We start from the raw sequence: 9,928 nt of genomic DNA on the forward strand, positions 1-9,928 counted from the left end.
AAAATAACAGTAGTTCAACAATGCAATATTGTTAGTGTCTAAGTCATTCTCTAAGGTACATTAAGTAAGTATATTGGGTATTGTGAACTGGGCTGTCGTTAGCGAAGGTTTTCTGTGAATTTTAGTGTGATCGTAATAGTTTGCCATGGAAGTAACTCCGAACTTATTTACAACAGAGGAATACGCTGATATGGTAGGCATTTTGGGTATGTGTAATAGTAATGCTATTATGAAATAATTTCAGCGTAGTCTAGGCATCAGTACATGACGTCATTTTAAGCGGATCAGAGTTTCGAATTCGATGGTTTGGAGAGCACTTAAAGAAAACAAGTTTTATCCTTATCATAAAAAGCCAGTGAAACATCTACTTTCAGGATACGCCTCACTTGGAGTTCTGTAACTGGTGTAATACAAATCGACAACTCTACAAGTATGTTTTGTTTACCGACGAAGCAGAATTCATTTGAGGTGGAATCAATCAACTTACGCATTGAGAACACATGGGCAGAAGTAAATCCTCATGAAAGGATGGAAGGCAATTATTAAACACTGATTCAGGGTCAATGTATGGTGTGGCTTTTTTCACAATCAGCTGTTTGGATCCGTTTATATTACCTGGCCGCTTATATGCTGGGGTCTCACTTGCACTTTCTTCAAGAAGAATTGACGCAGCTACTTGAATTTGTTCCTTTTGCGCTGAGACGCAAAGTATACTTCCAGCACGATGGCACGCCACTCCACTTCTTTCGTGTATTTTCCATTCACTTAAATCATAATTTTCCTGAGAAATGGTTCGGCGTGGAGATCCACGTTTTATGGGCACCGAGATTACCTGATCTAAAACATTTAGATTTTTGCGTCTTGGGATGGATGAAAAATATTGTACACAAAACATATCGTTGTTCTTGTATTTTCAATACATTCTCGTGAGGAACTAATTGTCCGCATTATGAATGCGGCTGAGCAACTTTAGGACATTCTTGAACTAAAAAAGCAGTACAGAAGCGTCCCAAGAAATGTGTTGAAAATGGCGGATTCATTTTTGAACATTAATCTTAAACTGGCATGTATAATGCACTTTGTCAAGAGTACTGTTTTATAAGTAAAAATCGAATTTTTCTAACTTTTCTTTGTTTTATTAAACTTATCTTACACCATTTTTATTCAGAATTAAATCCTGTACAAATTTTACTAAAAATGTTTTATGTGCTTATTATCTATTTAACAATGTATGTCAAACATAAGCAGCAGGAATTTTTACCCCAATTTATTGGTTTTCACACCAAATTTCTCAAAACTTACTGCAGATGTGGTTCTGGACTTATTTTATTAGATTTTTCAGGTGAAAAATGTAAGAAATCACTAAATCTGATGCTTAATTAAGTCCTAAAAATTTCAGTACGACCTCATTTCACCGGGATAACTGAAACCTGAGCGAAGTCTCTCACTATCCGTAACATGCAAACAAAGCATTTTAGTACATATGTTGATATGAACTTTTTCCATTATTTTTATGAATAGAGTAGGTTATGAATGTCCCATGAGAACTTTGTGATATACTCTGTATAAGATAAAGTAATTCTAACAAAAAAAAAAAATGCTCAAAAGCTTACTTACTGTCTGTCTTCCATAATAGATATACAATTTTGATATCAATCTTTATTGTTACAGAAAATATAATCACTGCTGATAAAGAAGCTTTTGGTATAAAATATATATATGGAGCAAGGAATATTATTGTTAATAATGATATTATTGCTAAAATAAAAAGAAGAATATTACAATATAGTATTTAATTTTAAATAACTAATGACATTTTATATATGAAGGGTGGTTGAATTGTAACGCACATTTGCTTGTAACTCACAAGTAAAAGGAAATGAAACAAACATGCCACAAAAGTACATATACGTGCTACAAAAATTTATATTTTTTTCAGTCACCATTAGAAATGTATAGCTATAAATTTCTTTCAATGGTGAACCAGTTTCCTTATTTTTTTCAATCATGAATGCTGTCATTTTTTCTTTGATTCATGAATTCACTGCACCCTTCCATCAAATACTCTTAGTATCCCTCTTTAATTTTGGAAAGAGTGAAAATTCCTGGGTATCAAATCTGGTTAGTATGGTGTATGAAGGGTACAGAAAAGGCTCAAATTTTAACTTTAGAAGAACCTCGGCAGTATTAATATAGTGACTTCCCATGACAGTATTGAAAAGCCATCTCCCGTTCACATTAACTTTCCAGAAGTTGCTTACAACAAAACATTCCTTTTTTGTTTGTTCTATTCTGTGTGGTGATGCATTGATATGTAATGCGAAAATTATTTTGAATAGATTCATCACCTCCTTTTAGTGCTTCACAGAAACTGGTTGACCACTCCAAGGTTCATTCTCAATATTCACTTTACCAACTTCTGATGCAAAACTTTTATTGCTTAACTACTCGCAATAGTTCAGTCAACTGTTTCATCTCCATAAATGGGTTTTAGACAACAATGAATATCAGTAGCGTTCACGTTTTCCACTGTTAAAAACTGTCAACTTTTAACACTCTGTTGTTTTGCACACATTGATGTAGCAGGTGTCCTCGACTTCATAACAGTGGGCAGTGACAGAAAATGAGAGGGATGGATCAGTAAATTTTAAAATGTTAGTTGTAGGGGAATGAAACTACGAAGATGATAGCAAATGTCACTTAGTTTTCCAGTTACTCTCCAGTGTGTATAACAATTCATCCGCCCCTCATAATAATGGAAAGAAAACATGTAAAAATTTGAAACAAAATGCACATTCATCATTCTAATTGTTCCTTTTAATATATTTCACAACCGAGTACTTAATCCTTTATCATTATCGTTATATACTGTATCTATCTGCTTATAACAAAAAATACAATTATTATTGTTTTCTTGGTCTTCCTATTCTGAAAAAATAACACAGTTTTAATTTTTGCAGTTAAAATGTATTTCAGTGTTTCATGCATTATTTTGACTATTAATTTAAGCACAATATTTAATACCCACCTTGTATTACAATTGTACAATCTATCCTTGTTTATATAATCTAAAACAAATGCAGTACCTCATTTCAGCTATTTATACTCAATGGCAATCTAAATTTTTTAATTTCAGTTATTGTTGGTGCAGTATCCTGAATAATTTGCTTAATCTTTAGGCAAAATTTTAATTCTTACAATGAGTATTGAATCGTGACTATTGATAAGAGACTACTTATCTGAATAAGTTGACACTTATAAACATTAGTTATATTTTGATTGTAATTGAATAAAAGCAACCTTCTACTTAAAAGTAAACACTGGAAAATTTTTGCGGTGAATAAGTTGTCTCTTATAAATGATTACTTAATTTGTAAGTACTCTCTTAATATTACATAATAGAGTATATGTGTGATTGCAGTAACATAAACATGTTACAACATGTTTAGTTATAGCTGTAGTTATAATTATTTTAAGACAAAGGATTTTATTTAGTCATTTGATATTAAAAATAGAAGTATCAAACATGTCTTCGATTGATGAAGAATTGCCTGCAGATACAAGTTGTGGAGGCTTTTATTTGCAACGTTTTTGAAAGATCGTTCTATCGTTTCTAATAAATCCATGATCCCGGCAATTGTACAGGCCAAAGAAAAGGCACGGATAGAAATAAAAGATGAATTTGCCAGAAATTCCAAAAAAAAATGATACCATTGGAAAGTTACAAAAACTTCTTAATTATATGAGCATATGATGTAAAGCAGAAAATGGACCGAAATACTACAGGAAACAAAAAAAAATAAACTTCTTGAATGGGAAAAAGCATTTCTGGAAATGTTAAATTGTAAAGAAAGTCCGGTTTTCCAGAAAATTGCAGGAGTCTGCGGTACTAGTGTATATGATCCACAAACTTCATTAAAAAAGCAGATTGAAATTTGATTCATGAAAAGCAGAACCAAAGTGTTTATTCTGAATTACTACCTGCACAAATTATAGTAATTAAACGGCAAAAGAAAAAAAAGTTCAGTTTAGAAACTGAAGAAACCAAAAGTTTATTTACATCATAACTCCAACGTATTGTTTTACTTGAGCGACTAAAGGCTGTTAGATTGCAAGGAAGAAAAGAACAACTTATTATCGATAGAATATCAACTAGGGCCAAATCTGACACTACACAGTCAAGTTCAAAGGTTTTAAATTATATTAGTGAAACTAACTTTGAGGTGGAACGAGATGGTTTGCTGTCAGAATTAAGAGAATACGTACAGTTGTAATAAAACTGACAAAAATAAATATTAATTGAGTAATTGTAGGCTTACTTGGCCAAAAAAAAAAAGATTGATTTTTTATTTTGACCGGTCGTAATTTGTAGATTACTAATTGTAATGTTTTTCAAAAAAATAAATATCCTGTTTCCTGAAAAAAATAAAAAACTGAAAATAATTTTTTCAATAATAAAAAAAAAAATATATATATAAATTGAAAAAAATTCTGAATGTTGAGATTCCACTGTTGGTTTGAATCAGTTAACAACACAAATGTTGAGGTCCCGGGTTCGATTCAGCTAATTCAGTCTGACATCTTACCAACTGAGCTACACTGAGGCGCCATTTCTTAAATATTCATTACTGATTTTATATTAATTTATTTTTTATAGGTTATTTATTTTTTAAATATTTATTTATTGTTTTTTATAAATTTACAATTAATTTTGTTAGTAATAAACAAAAATACATATGTGACAATTGAATTAGATTAAAATTGGTTAAAAAATGATACAAAATAAAAAATAAAATAAAACATTGTTGGCCTTGATTTTATCTTGTAACAAGGAAACAGTGTTCCCAGTATTTTCTGGCGTTTTAGCTGTGTTGTCATCTACTTCGTTTCCATCTATACATTATTTGTAAATATCTTCGACATTTTCTTCAGAATATTCAAAATTATCCTGTAAATATTTGCTAATGTTATATAACACTGCGCAACACACAGGTATTTTTAGAACACCTTCCAAAGATAGTTTCACTTTCTTTCCTATAATTAGAAACCTTAGCTTGAGCTTATTGAATACTCTTTCAACTATGACCTTAGCATGCTTGAACAGTTTTCTGTTGACAGGGTTTTTAAATGGCGTAAATAACCATGATGAAATTTACCCACTATCTCCAAGCAAGCAGAAGTCACATTTAAATTGTGGCATAATCTGGTATACTGAATTGAGATTCCAAATCCTGGAATCATGTGCATTTCTGGGCCACTGAGCGTTTACATTAGCAATCATTTCAGATGAATCAATAATGATTTGCACATTGAGGCTCGTAAATCCTTTTCTGTTAATATAATCATCTCCGTATGAAGAAGGTTTTTAATTCTGACAAGTGTGCACAGATAACTGTCGGTATCTGAAATCTGTTAGACCACTGCTCACTAGCTCATGGTTCCAAAATTTTCAGAGTCGCGGCGCCCTTTTTCAATAAAAATGTTTTCATGACGTCCTACCCTAAGTAAAAGTATGACTACTAGTAAGAAAGAGATAAAAATAAATAAAAAAAGTGTATCTTCATTACTTTTTTTACTTTATTAACATTATAATTAATGTCTTAATTAATAATTATAAATGTCTTGATCCAATTAATTATGAAGCTTTTACAATATTTCGCGGCGCCCCTGTTAAGAGGCTGCGGCTCCCTGGGGCGCCGCGGTGCACAGTTTGGGAATCACTGCTCTAGCTACTTCCATTGCCTAAGTCACATGGAAATTTGATTCATAAATGTATTTTCTCCGTTATGCTGTCGGCTACGACTATTTATAGTCTTACAGACTGCTGAGCGGTGAACACAAAAATTTTGTGCACCTTCGGTTTGAAATCGGTTGTCACTTACGAATCGCAAAAATATTTTCATTTTCTGGCGTGTGTTGAGAGCTCCTCTCCTAGTTTCATCTGCTTCTCCCAAAAAGTGATCTGTAATGTAATTTATGTCTTCGCTTTCAAATCGCAATAAAATCTTTGAATCTCTGTGGCTAATACCCTTTCTTTCGAAATAAGTGTTCTGTTGGAAATCTTATAAACTCGGCCATATGTCTCAAATTAAAATGCAAGTCGCCATTGTTGTAATCCTAATACTTTCAATAGCTACCTTAAAAATAAATAAGTGTTACCTTATTCATTTAAGTCAATTTCTGTTTTTATTCAACTGAAAGTAAGACAATTACTGGAAAAACTCTAAGTAAGTTCTTTTTCGGTAAGTCAGTACTGATTATATTATAAGTTTACTTATTGCTGAGAGAAAACACTTAAGTTTTAAGGAATCCTTTCGTTTTATTCAATTTATCGCGAGTAAATACTTAAAAGAGTAAAGTAGGAAGATAATACTTATTTTATTCAATATACCTGTGAAGAAAATCAATGCTATAATCTGCTTTAAAGGAAAGTAATTTATAAAGCATGAAGATAAAAATAAATATTTTCAATTCTTTTATTTAAAGTACTGAATTATTTTTAAGTTACCTAAATGTAGTAAGTACTGGTTAGAATTAACAAATAAATTGATTTCTTGTGGCTCACAATTTACAGATTTTCTCTCAACTTCATACATTTACCTGAATATACACCAGCGAAGGTTGTTTTAATGTTACAAGTCGATGCAATAGCACTAGCTATTATAATACCAGTTACTGGCATGGCGTCTAAAAACCCTCCAAGTATATTGGATAAGCTTATTGCGAAAAATTCTTGAGAGGTCCTTACAACTTTTCCTTTGCCTGTAATTATTAAATTTTAATTATTCACACTGAACAATTATTAAAATACATATAATAAATAAATACATATTTACGATGTCTGTAAGTAGAGTAATAAGAGTAGTGTTTTTCTAGCAACCACTAAACTGGCAACACTGTAAAGTTACTAGTAAACATATGGTTATATGAACAGCTGATTTATATTAGTTATTAATATTTTGTCTATTGTTACCACGTGAGACGTAAAAAAATGTTCGTGAAACGAGTTTTTGTTGTGCGTTACAAAAATGAGCGATACTAATTATGAGCATATTGTGCAATCAAGTTTTGTATTACTCGGTGAGAATGCTACTGAAACTTTTTCAAAACTGAAAAGGGCGTATGGAGATGATGTTCTGTCACGAGCCTAAGTTTATAGGTGGTTTAAAGCATTTTCAGATGGCCGGGAATCAGTTGCAGACGATCCACGCTCTGGAAGACCGTTAAAGTCAAAAAGTGACGACAATGTTGTGCGAATCAGAAACTTGATACGGTACGACTGGCGGTTAACTGTCAGATTGATTCCAGAACAATTGAATTTGAACCATACCACAGTCCATCAAATTTTGACAAACGAATTGGAGATGAAAAAACTTTTGCAAAATTGGTCCCAAAAAACCTCACTGTTGAACAGAAAAACAACAGGATGGAAGTATGCTGTGATCTTCTAGGGAGAATTGAAACTGATCCCGATTTTCTAAAAAAAATTATTACTGGTGATGAATCTTGGATATTTGAGTTCGGCCCAGAAACAAAACTTCTCGAAGTGGCACACTTCAAACTCACCAGGTCCCAAAAAAGCAAAAATGAGTAAATCAAAACTATGCTAATTTGTTTTTTCAATAGTAATGGCATTGTCCATAATGAGTTTTTGCCTACAGGACAGACTATAAATCAATATGTTTACAAATAAATTCGTGAAAGACTATGAAAAAGAGTTGCAGTAATTAAAAATGTTCGGTTATTTTCTGAACAGATATCGTATAACACCCATATATATATGTGGGCGTTTTTAATATTTATTTTATCAAACGTCATCTATGATCACAATACAATTTCTGTTCTATACAAATTTCTATGTATAAAGCTTCTCAAATCTATGGGTTCATTATTGTTATAAAATATTAAACACCATATTGTATCACATAAAATACCATCATTACGTTCAAAAACTCTTTGATAGTTTTCGTAACTATTTTATTAAATATTGGTTACAGTATTAAACAAATGTTAGCAATTAAAAAAAAAAAAATGTTAATTTAAATCATTTTTGGTATTTAAAATTAAATATTAAAGTTATTATTATTTATTTCAACATTATTCTCTTAGGATTTGTCATTTTACATCTGCATATATTGAAATGATCATCAAACATTTGAAAAATCCTTTTTTATACCTGTACTTTTGTATAGACATAAAGAATTTATGTTTGAAGGATTTTATAATTCTTGATAAAGATTTTATCACTTAATTATAGAACACCAGACAACATATAAAAAAAATTATATTATGTTGTGTATATATATATATATATATATATATATATATATATATATATATATATATACATCTACATCCATTCAAATATGATTCCTACACATGAAAATGTACTAATTGTACATTTTTAACAGTTATTTTTTAACAAAAATGTATTCTGGTTCCATTATTCAAAATCAATGTTAGATTTTTGGGAAGTATGTTAACCCATATCAGTTGTTCTATGAGTATTGCGGCCATACCAACAAAATCAGTGCTTTTCCAGGACCAGTGTTGACAAATTACATTTACCCATTACAACTGATGATTATGATTCTCAATGATTAAGAAATAACACGTGTTATTTATGAAACTGAATGAAGTGAAATGCAATGTTGCTCTGCAGTCTTCAATTTACATTCTTTTGTAATTAAGTAGCGAGTGTAAAATCACTCATCATTGAAAATTGACTTGTTCTCATCAATTTTCAATGATGAGTAATGCACTTTAACTAATGAAAAAAGTATAAATCTCGTTTTTATTTCAGGAAATTTTTATAGTGCAAAATATTTTTTGATTAACACCACTTCACTGTTTTTCTCTTTTAAGTACTAAATATCAAACTAACTTAAGGGCCAAGGAAACATCATGTATTACCAATGTTTAGTATCATCAATATTTATGCTGCCTCAAAATTTTTTTAAGCAATTATTTTAAATAGTCTAGCCTCTTAATCCTAATTTTCTCCAAATTTAAATAGATAGAAGACCTTATTCTTCTATTTAAATGAAATTACATGCTTTCGTTTAAGAGTAGCATTCTTGTTATGTACTCAAACAGAATAAGAAAAAATTTGATTATAGGCCTCTTTACTTTATGCCAACTTTGTATTCCATAACTTCAATTATTTGAATTGAGTCTCAACAGAAATGAATAATAATAATAAATTAATTTTTATTGAAAGAAGCTATATACGATGATAAATCAACATCACATGTTTATAGAATTATCATAGCTAAAAACTGTTAGTAATTGTTACAAATTCATAATTAATAGAAATAATCTGTAAAATAAGAAATACGATGAATACTTGATTATAAAAAATAAGTATAGCAATTAAAAGTAATTACTACAGATATGGATGAAATGGATATTTCCAATAAATACATTAGTTGTAATAAATAACAGTAACCATAGTTTAAAAATTCATTGTAAGGTACTACTCACTTATCGATTAGCAATGCTAACAAATAATTTTTTTTTTTAAATCTATTTCCTTCTAATATTCTTAGGTATTGAGGCAGTTTACTAAAATATATAGAACATCTCCTGTAAGGATCATTTCTGGCATGGTGAAAGTTAATTGAATCAACATGTTATAAGTTAATAATGATGAATAATGAGCAAAATTTGATATCAAAAAAATCTAGAGATAAACTAAAAAAAAATAAAAATGAAAAAAAAAGTTAATTTAATCTGATCTCATTGGGCCTGAATGATTATGTTACATGTGGAAAGCAGTTCTAAATACCTTTATTTCCATATTTATAGTCATTAAATGTAGGATTTACAAGGCTGATCCACTGAATTCCATTCCAAAGGAAAGAATGGAATTGATCAGTACACAATAAATGTTCAAAAAGTAAATTGAATATAAAATGGATAAAATCCT

This window comes from Lycorma delicatula, chromosome 9 (assembly GCF_047948215.1).
Source record: "Lycorma delicatula isolate Av1 chromosome 9, ASM4794821v1, whole genome shotgun sequence".
Lineage (NCBI taxonomy): Eukaryota > Metazoa > Arthropoda > Insecta > Hemiptera > Fulgoridae > Lycorma > Lycorma delicatula.